The sequence below is a fragment of the Bombina bombina genome, unplaced genomic scaffold (assembly GCF_027579735.1).
Source record: "Bombina bombina isolate aBomBom1 unplaced genomic scaffold, aBomBom1.pri scaffold_2528, whole genome shotgun sequence".
NCBI classification, from domain to species: Eukaryota; Metazoa; Chordata; class Amphibia; order Anura; family Bombinatoridae; genus Bombina; species Bombina bombina.
In genome coordinates this window covers 15258-27919 of record NW_026512837.1, presented here as the reverse complement: position 1 = coordinate 27919, position 12662 = coordinate 15258, and the positions used below count along the sequence as shown (strand labels likewise).

Below are 12662 nucleotides of genomic sequence, written 5' to 3'. Positions count from 1 at the left end.
GGAGTTCGGCGGTAAAAGGGCTGTTAACGCTCCGCGGGCTTTTTTCTGGCCGCACCATAAAATTAACTCTGGTATCGAGAGTTCAAACAAATGCTGCGTTAGGCTCCAAAAAAGGAGCGTAGAGCATTTTTTCCGCAAATGCAACTCTCGATACCAGAGTTGCTTACGGACGCGGCCGGCCTCAAAAACGTGCTCGTGCACGATTCCCCCATAGGAAACAATGGGGCTGTTTGAGCTGAAAAAAAACCTAACACCTGCAAAAAAGCAGCGTTCAGCTCCTAACGCAGCCCCATTGTTTGCTATGGGGAAACACTTCCTACGTCTGCACCTAACACTCTAACATGTACCCCGAGTCTAAACACCCCTAGCCTTACACTTATTAACCCCTAATCTGCCGCCCCCGCATATTTTTTTAAACCCCTAATCTGCCGCTCCGTAAACCGCCGCCACCTACGTTATCCCTATGTACCCCTAATCTGCTGCCCTAACATCGCCGACCCCTATATTATATTTATTAACCCCTAATCTGCCCCCCACAACGTCACCGACACCTGCCTACACTTATTAACTCCTAATCTGCCGAGCGGACCTGAGCGCTACTATAATAAAGTTATTAACCCCTAATCCGCCTCACTAACCCTATCATAAATAGTATTAACCCCTAATCTGCCCTCCCTAACATCGCCAACACCTAACTTCAATTATTAACCCCTAATCTTCCGATCGGAGCTCACCGCTATTCTAATAAATGGATTAACCCCTAAAGCTAAGTCTAACCCTAACACTAACACCCCCCTAAGTTAAATATAATTTAAATCTAACAAAATAAATTAACTCTTATTAAATAACTTATTCCTATTTAAAGCTAAATACTTACCTGTAAAATAAATCCTAATATAGCTACAATATAAATTATAATTATATTATAGCTATTTTAGGATTAATATTTATTTTACAGGCAACTTTGTTATTATTTTAACCAGGTAAAATAGCTATTAAATAGTTAAGAACTATTTAATAGTTACCTAGTTAAAATAATAACAAATTTACCTGTAAAATAAATCCTAACCTAAGATATAATTAAACATAACACTACCCTATCAATAAAATAATTAAATAAACTACCTACAATTACCTACAATTAACCTAACACTACACTATCAATAAATTAATTAAACACAATTCCTACAAATAAATACAATTAAATAAACTAGCTAAAGTACAAAAAATAAAAAAGAACTAAGTTACAGAAAATAAAAAAATATTTACAAACATAAGAAAAATATTACAACAATTTTAAACTAATTACACCTACTCTAAGCCCCCTAATAAAATAACAAAGCCCCCCAAAATAAAAAATTCCCTACCCTATTCTAAATTAAAAAAGTTACAAGCTCTTTTACCTTACCAGCCCTGAACAGGGCCCTTTGCGGGGCATGCCCCAAGAATTTCAGCTCTTTTGCCTGTAAAAAAAAACCCATACAATACCCCCCCCCCCAACATTACAACCCACCACCCACATACCCCTAATCTAACCCAAACCCCCCTTAAATAAACCTAACACTAAGCCCCTGAAGATCTTCCTACCTTGTCTTCACCATCCAGGTATCACCGATCCGTCCTGGCTCCAAGATCTTCATCCAACCCAAGCGGGGGTTGGCGATCCATAATCCGGTCCAGAAGAGGCTCCAAAGTCTTCCTCCTATCCGGCAAGAAGAGGACATCCGGACCGGCAAACATCTTCTCCAAGCGGCATCTTCGATCTTCTTCCATCCGGAGCGAAGCGGCAGGATCCTGAAGACCTCCAGCGCGGAACATCCATCCGGACCGACGACTGAACGAAGAATGACTGTTCCTTTAAGGGACGTCATCCAAGATGGCGTCCCTCGAATTCCGATTGGCTGATAGGATTCTATCAGCCAATCGGAATTAAGGTAGGAATTTTCTGATTGGCTGATGGAATCAGCCAATCAGAATCAAGTTCAATCCGATTGGCTGATCCAATCAGCCAATCAGATTGAGCTCGCATTCTATTGGCTGTTCCGATCAGCCAATAGAATGCGAGCTCAATCTGATTGGCTGATTGGATCGGCCAATCGGATTGAACTTGATTCTGATTGGCTGATTCCATCAACCAATCAGAAAATTCCTACCTTAATTCCGATTGGCTGATAGAATCCTATCAGCCAATCGGAATTCGAGGGACGCCATCTTGGATGACGTCCCTTAAAGGAACCGTCATTCGTCGGGAGACAACGGAAGAAGAGGATGGATCCGCGTCGCCTGCTTCAAGATGGACCCGCTCCGCACCGGATGGAAGAAGATCGAAGATGCCGCTTGGAGAAGATGTTTGCCGGTCCGGATGTCCTCTTCTTGCCGGATAGGAGGAAGACTTTGGACCCTCTTCTGGACCTCTTCAGCCACCGGATGATGGATCGCCAACCCCCGCTTGGGTTGGATGAAGATGTTGGAGCCAGGACGGATCGGTGATACCTGGATGGTGAAGACAAGGTAGGAAGATCTTCAGGGGCTTAGTGTTAGGTTTCTTTAAGGGGGGTTTGGGTTAGATTAGGGGTATGTGGGTGGTGGGTTGTAATGTTGGGGGGGGGTATGGTATGTTTTTTTTTACAGGCAAAAGAGCTGAAATTCTTGGGGCATGCCCCGCAAAGGGCCCTGTTCAGGGCTGGTAAGGTAAAAGAGCTTGTAACTTTTTTAATTTAGAATAGGGTAGGGAATTTTTTATTTTGGGGGGCTTTGTTATTTTATTAGGGGGCTTAGAGTAGGTGTAATTAGTTTAAAATTGTTGTAATATTTTTCTTATGTTTGTAAATATTTTTTTATTTTCTGTAACTTAGTTCTTTTTTATTTTTTGTACTTTAGCTAGTTTATTTAATTGTATTTATTTGTAGGAATTGTGTTTAATTAATTTATTGATAGTGTAGTGTTAGGTTAATTGTAGGTAATTGTAGGTAGTTTATTTAATTATTTTATTGATAGGGTAGTGTTATGTTTAATTATATCTTAGGTTAGGATTTATTTTACAGGTAAATTTGTTATTATTTTAACTAGGTAACTATTAAATAGTTCTTAACTATTTAATAGCTATTTTACCTGGTTAAAATAATAACAAAGTTGCCTGTAAAATAAATATTAATCCTAAAATAGCTATAATATAATTATAATTTATATTGTAGCTATATTAGGATTTATTTTACAGGTAAGTATTTAGCTTTAAATAGGAATAAGTTATTTAATAAGAGTTAATTTATTTCGTTAGATAAAAATTATATTTAACTTAGGGGGGTGTTAGTGTTAGGGTTAGACTTAGCTTTAGGGGTTAATACATTTATTAGAATAGCGGTGAGCTCCGGTCGGCAGATTAGGGGTTAATAATTGAAGTTAGGTGTCGGCGATGTTAGGGAGGGCAGATTAGGGGTTAATACTATTTATGATAGGGTTAGTGAGGCGGATTAGGGGTTAATAACTTTATTATAGTAGCGCTCAGGTCCGCTCGGCAGATTAGGGGTTAATAAGTGTAGGCAGGTGTCGGCGACGTTGAGGGGGGCAGATTAGGGGTTAATAAATATAATATAGGGGTCGGCGATGTTAGGGCAGCAGATTAGGGGTACATAGGGATAACGTAGGTGGCGGCGATTTGCGGTCGGAAGATTAGGGGTTAATTATTTTAAGTAGCTGGCGGCAACGTTGTGGGGGGCAAGTTAGGGGTTAATAAATGTAATACAGGGGTCGGCGGGGTTAGGGGCAGCAGATTAGGGGTACATAAGTATAACGTAGGTGGCGGTCGGCAGATTAGGGGTTAAAAATTTTAATCGAGTGGCGGCGTGTGGGGGGACCTCGGTTTAGGGGTACATAGGTAGTTTATGGGTGTTAGTGTACTTTAGGGTACAGTAGTTAAGAGCTTTATAAACCGGCGTTAGCCCAGAAAGCTCTTAACTCCTGCTATTTTCAGGCGGCTGGAATCTTGTCGTTAGAGCTCTAACGCTCACTTCAGAAACGACTCTAAATACCAGCGTTAGAAAGATCCCATTGAAAATATAGGCTACGCAAATGGCGTAGGGGGATCTGCGGTATGGAAAAGTCGCGGCTGAAAAGTGAGCGTTAGACCCTTTAATCACTGACTCCAAATACCAGCGGGCGGCCAAAACCAGCGTTAGGAGCCTCTAACGCTGGTTTTGACGGCTACCGCCGAACTCCAAATCTAGGCCACAGTGCAGTGTAATGTAACATAGTTGTACAGATACTGTGTCACCTCTGGGTAGGAGAGTTACTGTACAGCACTGTGTATCATTACATAGATCTGAGTGACTAACACACACAGTGCAGTGTAATGTAACATAGTTGTACTGATACTGTGTCACCTCTGGGTAGGAGAGTTACTGTACAGCACTGTGTATCATTACATAGATCTGAGTGACTAACACACACAGTGTAGTGTAATGTAACATAGTTGTACAGATACTGTGTCACCTCTGGGTAGGAGAGTTACTATACAGCACTGTGTATCATTATATAGATCTGAGTGACTAACACACACACTGCAGTGTAATGTAACATAGTTGTACAGATACTGTGTCACCTCTGGGTAGGAGAGTTACTGTACAGCACTGTGTATCATTATATAGATCTGAGTGACTAACACACACAGTGCAGTGTAATGTAACAGTTGTACAGATACTGTGTCACCTCTGGGTAGGAGAGTTACTGTACAGCACTGTGTATCATTATATAGATCTGAGTGACTAACACACACAGTGCAGTGTAATGTAACATAGTTGTACAGATACTGTGTCACCTCTGGGTAGGAGAGTTACTGTACAGCACTGTGTATCATTACATAGATCTGAGTGACTAACACACACAGTGCAGTGTAATGTAACAGTTGTACTGATACTGTGTCACCTCTGGGTAGGAGAGTTACTGTACAGCACTGTGTATCATTACATAGATCTGAGTGACTAACACACACAGTGCAGTGTAATGTAACAGTTGTACAGATACTGTGTCACCTCTGGGTAGGAGAGTTACTGTACAGCACTGTGTATCATTACATAGATCTGAGTGACTAACACACACAGTGCAGTGTAATGTAACATAGTTGTACAGATACTGTGTCACCTCTGGGTAGGAGAGTTACTGTACTACACTGTGTATCATTACATAGATCTGAGTGACTAACACACACAGTGCAGTGTAATGTAACATAGTTGTACAGATACTGTGTCACCTCTGGGTAGGAGAGTTACTGTACAGCACTGTGTATCATTACATAGATCTGAGTGACTAACACACACAGTGCAGTGTAATGTAACAGTTGTACAGATACTGTGTCACCTCTGGGTAGGAGAGTTACTGTACAGCACTGTGTATCATTACATAGATCTGAGTGACTAACACACACAGTGCAGTGTAATGTAACATAGTTGTACAGATACTGTGTTACCTCTGGGTAGGAGAGTTACTGTACAGCACTGTGTATCATTACATAGATCTGAGTGACTAACACACACAGTGCAGTGTAATGTAACATAGTTGTACTGATACTGTGTTACCTCTGGGTAGGAGAGTTACTGTACAGCACTGTGTATCATTATATAGATCTGAGTGACTAACACACACAGTGCAGTGTAATGTAACATAGTTGTACAGATACTGTGTCACCTCTGGGTAGGAGAGTTACTGTACAGCACTGTGTATCATTACATAGATCTGAGTTACTAACACACACAGTGCAGTGTAATGTAACATAGTTGTACAGATGCTGTGTCACCTCTGGGTAGGAGAGTTACTGTACAGCACTGTGTATCATTATATAGATCTGAGTGACTAACACACACAGTGCAGTGTAATGTAACATAGTTGTACAGATACTGTGTCACCTCTGGGTAGGAGAGTTACTGTACAGCACTGTGTATCATTACATAGATCTGAGTGACTAACACACACAGTGCAGTGTAATGTAACATAGTTGTACAGATACTGTGTCACCTCTGGGTAGGATATGGAGAGTCCTAAAAAATGACTTCAGGGAGTTGGGTAGCAAGCTTAAAGCAAGGACCTCCAAAGTAATATTTTCTGAGATATTACCAGTGCAGTGTGCTAATTCAGTAAGGCAGAAGGAGCTAAGGTCTGTTAATTCATGGCTAAAAACATGGTGCAAAAATGAGGGGTTTGACTTTTTAGAGCACTGGACTGACTTTTCACTTGGGTACAATTTGTACAGTAAGGATGGATTGCATCTGAATGACATGGATGCAGGTGTGTTGGGGGAAAGGATGGTAGCAAGTTTAGATAATCTTTTAAACTAGGCAAAGGCGGGGAGGGTCAGTTAGAACACAATAGAATAGAGAGATTTGTCTGTGAATCTGTCAGTCTTTTGCTATCTCAAGGAAGAGATGACTTAAGAAATGTCACATTAGAAAGTATGGAGGAAAGCACACCAAGTATCAGCAGAAAGCACATGAAAATTAAATGTATGACAACAAATGCAAGAAGCATGACAGGTAAACTGGGGGAGCTGACGCTCTTAGTTGCAGAAGAGGACTATGATGTTATCAGTATAACTGAAACTTGGTGGGATGATTCACATGACTGGGCAGTTAACTTAGAGGGGTATACTTTATTTAGGAGGGACAGAAATAATAAAAGGGGTGGAGGAATCTGCATGTATATTAAACCTAAGCTTAAACCTACAATAAGGGAAGCTATTTCTGATACAGGCGACAATGTAGAGACCCTGTGGGTGGAAATAAAGAGTGGGGGGAAAAATCCTAAAAAAATATTACTAGGAACATGCTACAAGCCTCCCAACATTAGTGACCCGGAGGAAACTCAACTACTAATACAAATAGGTAAGGCTGCTAATAACAGTGCTGTAATTATGGGAGATTTTAACTATCCTGATATAAACTGGGCCAATTAAACTAGTAATTCAGCTAAGGGGGATAGATTTATAAATGTTCTCAGGGATAACTTCTTGTCACAATTAATAGAGGAGCCAACTAGGAGTAAAGCTATATTGGATTTAGTGCTATCAAATAATACAGATATAATATCAAACATAGAAGTCAAAGAACATTTAGGTAACAGTGATCATAACATGGTCACATTTGAAATTTCTTTTCATAAGCAGTGTCTTAAAGGTTTAACCAAGACTTTTAATTTTAAGAAAGCAAAATTCAACAATTTAAGGAAATCATTAAATAACATAAATTGGGACTAAGTATTCTCTAATAAAAATACAGAGGATAAATGGATAACATTTAAAACTGTTAAATAAATATACATATCAACAAATACCATATGATTATAAAAATAAAAAATCCAAGCCAATGTGGCTGAATATAAATGTGTTAAGAGAAATTAGGAAAAAACGTAGGACATTTAATTTATTCAAAGAAAATAGTGCAGACTCAAAATTCCATATTTATAAGGAATGCAAAAAAGCCATCAAATTAGCCAAAATTGAAAATGAAAAATGAATTGCAAAGGATTCTAAATCTAACCCTAAAATGTTCTTTAAGTACATAGATAGCAAAAAATCTAAGAAAGACAATATAGGTACATTAAAATGCGGGGAGGTCAGCATGATTAACAGGGACAGGGAGAAGGCTGATATACTAAACCAGTTTTTTTTCTTCAGTATACACAAGAGAGGAACCATTGGATGATACTTTGGAACAAAATAGAACATGCCAGCCCATACCATTAATTGGGTTATGTATAGAGGATATCAGGAACAAATTGGATAATATTAAGGTAAATAAAACTCCAGGCCCAGATGGAATACACCCAAGGGAATTTAGCACTGTTATAGACAAACCTCTACTCAATTTTTCAAGACTCCTTATCCTCAGGCATGGTACCCAAGGATTGGCGTAAAGCTGATGTGGTGTCACTCTTCAAAAAGGGAAGTAGGGATGATCCAGGAAGCTATAGACCAGTTTGTCTGACATCAATAGTGGGGAAGATATTTGAAGGGATTATATTGATGAGCATATTCGTGTAAACAAGATTATGAGTTCTAATCAGCATGGTTTTATGAGAAATAAATCATGTCAAACTAATCTAATTAGATTCTATGAGGAAGTAAGTAAAAATATAGATAAAGGGGAATCAGTTGATGTGATATACTTAGATTTTGCAAAGGCGTTTGATACAGTGCCACATGAGAGATTAAAGCACAAAATTAAGGGACTGGGAATAGCTGAAAATTTTTGTTAAGTAAGGTCATTAGGTCAGAGCAGGATGAACTTTCGTTACAAAGGGACCTGCAAAAATTAGAAGTATGGGCAGGTAAATGGAAAATGAGATTTAATACTGGAAAATGCAAGGTTCTACATTTTGGAAGTAAAAATAAGCAGGCAACGTATTATTTAAATGGGACAAGATTTAGCCAAACACAGGAGGAAAGGGATTTGGGGGTAGTAATAGATAACAAGCTAAAGATGGGTGCACAATGCAGGACAGCAGCTTCAAAGGCTAATAAGATACTAGCATGTATTAAGAGGCATTGACTCAGGGGAGGAAAACATAATTCTGTCACTATATAAAGCCCTGGTAAGACCTTACCTTGAGTATGGAGTGCAGTTCTGGGGACCAATCGCAAAAAAAGATATTGCAGAACTAGAAAAAAGTTCAGAGAAGGGCCACAAAGCTAATAAGGGGATTGGAGAATTTAACCTATGAGGAGAAGCGAGCCAAACTGGGTCTGTTTTCTTTAGAAAAAAGGCACTTAAGAGGTGACATGATTACTTTATATAAATATATTCAAGGCCCATATACAGAGATGGCAGAAGCTCTGTTTATTCCAAGAAAAATGTTTGTGACCAGAGGTCACAATTTAAGGTTGGAGGGAAGGAGATTTAATCTCCTGCAACGGAAACGTGTTTTCACTGTAAGAGCAATAAAATTGTGGAACTCATTACCAAAGGAGGTAGTGAATGCCAATACCCTAGATACATTTAAAAATTATTTGGATACATTTCTGTCTATAAACAAAATTCATGGATATGATTGCTAGTATTAAATGGGTCACCTTTTAGTGGGATTATTTAAGCTTAACTGGAGCTTTTTGTATATATTTTAGATTTGTATAGGTTGAACTCGATGGACTTCAGTCTTTTTTCAACCTCATCTACTATGTTACTATTTTACAACAATTATTAGCATTTTTTTACTTATCTCACCTACCTCCCACTGGGAGTGTAATTTCTTCTGCAGCCTGTGTTTACACATCTGTTTTTTTAGCCTATACTTAAGTATAAAAACTGTTAGTATAGGAAGGGCTACCACAGGCAAATTCTGCTATTTAAATTGCTGATTATAAAGGTAAACAATTCAATACACTTCAGCAGATACAATTAATAATTGGTAACAAATTAAAGGGGAGAAAATTTTAGGGTAAAGTGTTCTTTTAAATTTAAAAATGTGGCCTCTGGCTAATTCCACCATAAATAACAGCCATTTTCTCTTTTTTTTTTTTTTCTTCTTTGTAGAAAATCGACCAGAGAACAGAGAGAATAAACCCAATACCACATAATACAAAAGTACTAAACGTTAACATAACAGTACTAACAGGTTAATTAACAGATATTGGATGACATACAGTGTGTGCAGAAAGTAAGAAACAACTCCTGCAGAAGATAACGTATATTTACTGAGTGAACAAAATCATTTTAACAAATGGAAAATCTCAAATCACAGCAAATGATGGACAAAGGAAAGGAATCTTTTACTTGTACAGAGTGTGGAAAAAGCTTTACACGAAAATCAGGTGTCTTATTACACCAAAGAGTACATACAGGCGAAAAGCCATTTAAATGTAGGGAGTGCGGCAAATGTTTTCCACGAGAGAATGTGCTTGCAGCTCATGAGAGTCCACACTGGGGAGAAACCATTCACATGTACAGAGTTTGGAAAATGCTTTAGACAAAGGAACACTCTACTGGAACACCAAACAATTCACACAGGAGAGAAACACTTCAAATGTACTGAGTGTGGAAAAAGCTTTAGGCAGAAGATAGGATTTTTAAAGCACCAAATGATTCACACTGGAGAGAAGCCTTTCACTTGTACAGAATGTGGCAAACGTTTTGCACGGAAGAGTCACCTCATAGCTCATGAAAGGCTGCATACAGGAGAGAAACCATTTGCTTGTACTGATTGTGGGAAACAATTTAGAAACAAGTCAAATCTACAAATACACCAAAAGATTCATACAGGAGAGAGAGATTTTAAATGTAGTGAGTGCGGGCAAGGTTTTATAAACATGTATAGTCTCATATCTCATAGAAAGATCCACACAGGAGAGAAACCATTCACATGTACAGAATGTGATAAAAGCTTTAGAGAAAGGTCAGGTCTCTTAAGACACCAACGGATTCATACAGGGGAGAGCCCCTTTGCATGTGAAGAGTGTGGAAAATGCTTCAAATTAAAGAGTCATCTTGGATATCATAAAATTATCCACACAAAGGAGAAGCCATTCACTTGTACTGAATGTGGGAACAGTTTTTCATTTAAAACAGCTCTACGAAGACACAAACAAATTCACACAGGAGACAAACCATTTACGTGTACAGAATGTGGGCTAAGCTTTGTAGACAAATCAAAACTCAGACGGCACCAAATGATTCATACAGGGGAAAAGGCTTTCACATGTACAGAATGTGGAAAAGGATTTACGAAAAAGCCAGCTTTCCTAAAGCATCAAAACACTCATAATGTGTAACAACTTTATGCAAAAATAAGATCTCATAAGAAGCGAAAATTCACATCCCATGAAAACAAGTCGGAAATACTTTGTTTAGATAACGATTATACTCCAAATCAGTATAAACTTCCATTTCTTAAAGGGACACTGTACCCAAAATTTTTCTTTTGTAATTCAGAAAGAGCATGCAATTTTAAGCAACTTTCTAATTTACTCCTATTCTCAATTTTTCTTCATTCTCTTGCTATCATTATTTGAAAAAGAAGGCATCTAAGCTTTTTTTTGGTTTCAGTACTCTGGGCAGCACTTTTTTATTGGTGGATGAATTTATCCACCAATCCGCAAGGACAACCCAGGTTGTTCACCAAAAATGGGCCGGCATCTAAACTTACATTCTTGCATTTCAAATAAAGATACCAAGAGAATGAAGAAAATTTGATAATAGGAGTAAATTAGAAAGTTGCTTATTAATTTCATGCTCAATCTGAATCACGAAAGAAACATTTTGGGTACAGTGTCCCTTTAAGGTTAAGCATTAATTACCATGTCTAGGTATAAACATTTTTGGAAAAAAAAACAATTTATGGTATAGATTAAATGTAATTAAAACCAATGAACAAGTTGAGAAAATGTAGATAGATGGGTAAACCTCCCTCTATCATTGCTTGGAAGCGTTCACCTGATTAAAATGATGATAATCCTGAAATTGCTCTACCCATTAAATATGTTACCGCTTCTGTTGTCAAACAATATCATGAGGACTAATAAAACGTTTAGGTCCTTTCTCTTGCATGGCAAAAGGGCACACATTAGTTTAGTGACATTAAACAGATATGCTGAACTGAGAGGATTGAGTCTACCCAATATGTATTGCTATAATCTAGCATGTCTGAAATAGGTTCTGTATAGATTAGTTATTAAGAACAGAACAGTTTTCAAATTATAAAATGGAAAGGACAATTTTTTTCGGGTGTATCTGCTGATTATGGGCTTTGTTTTTTTGGAAATGGCATCTCTGAAGGTTTTTTATCATAATATTTATAAAAACATAGTTTAAACAGGGGTCGACCAATTTGTTTAGAATTTAGGAGCCAGGCATAATTTTAGGAGCAAGACAGTGGTATTTGTATACAGATATATGGAGATATATGGAGAATAACCCCAAATTTTAGGAGCCAGGGGTAAAATTCTAGGAGCCAATGGCTCCCAGGCTCCTGGGTTTGTACAACATAGTAACACAGAAGATAAGTTTGAAAAAAGAAAGAAGTCCATCGAGTTCAACCAATACAAATCTTAATTCATCTACAATAAAAGCTCCAGTCGACCTTAAAGGGACAGTCTACACCAGAATTTTTATTGCTTGAAAAGATAGATATTCCCTTTATTACCCATACCCTAGTTTTGCATTACCAACACAGTTATATAAATACACTTTTTACCTCCTGTGATTACCTTGTATCTAAGCCTCTGCAAACTGCCCCCTTATTTCAGTTCTTTTTACAGACATCAATTTTAGCCAATCAGAGCTTGCTCACTGGAACTCCACGTGCTTGAGCACAGGGTTATCTATATGATAAACGTGAACTAACACCCTCTAGTGGTAAAAAACTGTCAAAATGCCCTGACAGAAGAGGTGGCCTTCAAAAGCTTAGAAATTAGCATATGAACCTCCTAGGTTTAGCTTTCAACTAAGAATACCAAGAGAACAAAGCAAAATCGGTAAAAGTAAATTGGAAAATTATTTAAAATTACATTCTCTATCTGAATCATGAGAGTTTATTTTGTACTAGACTGTCCCTTTAAAGTAATCTCATATCCCTGAATTCTGTTTCTAGCCAGAAATGTATCTAAACCATTTTTAAATGTATCTAAGGTATTGGCATTTACTACCTCCTTAGGTAATGAGTTCCACAATTGAACATTTACATTT

General features: G+C 38.0%; 1 pseudogene; it reads left to right on the top strand.

Moving 5' to 3' along the window:
* The first annotated feature begins 8160 nt into the window (after positions 1-8160).
* Positions 8161-10750, top strand: LOC128644547 (gastrula zinc finger protein XlCGF8.2DB-like; annotated as a pseudogene).
* The last annotated feature ends 1912 nt before the right edge of the window (positions 10751-12662 follow it).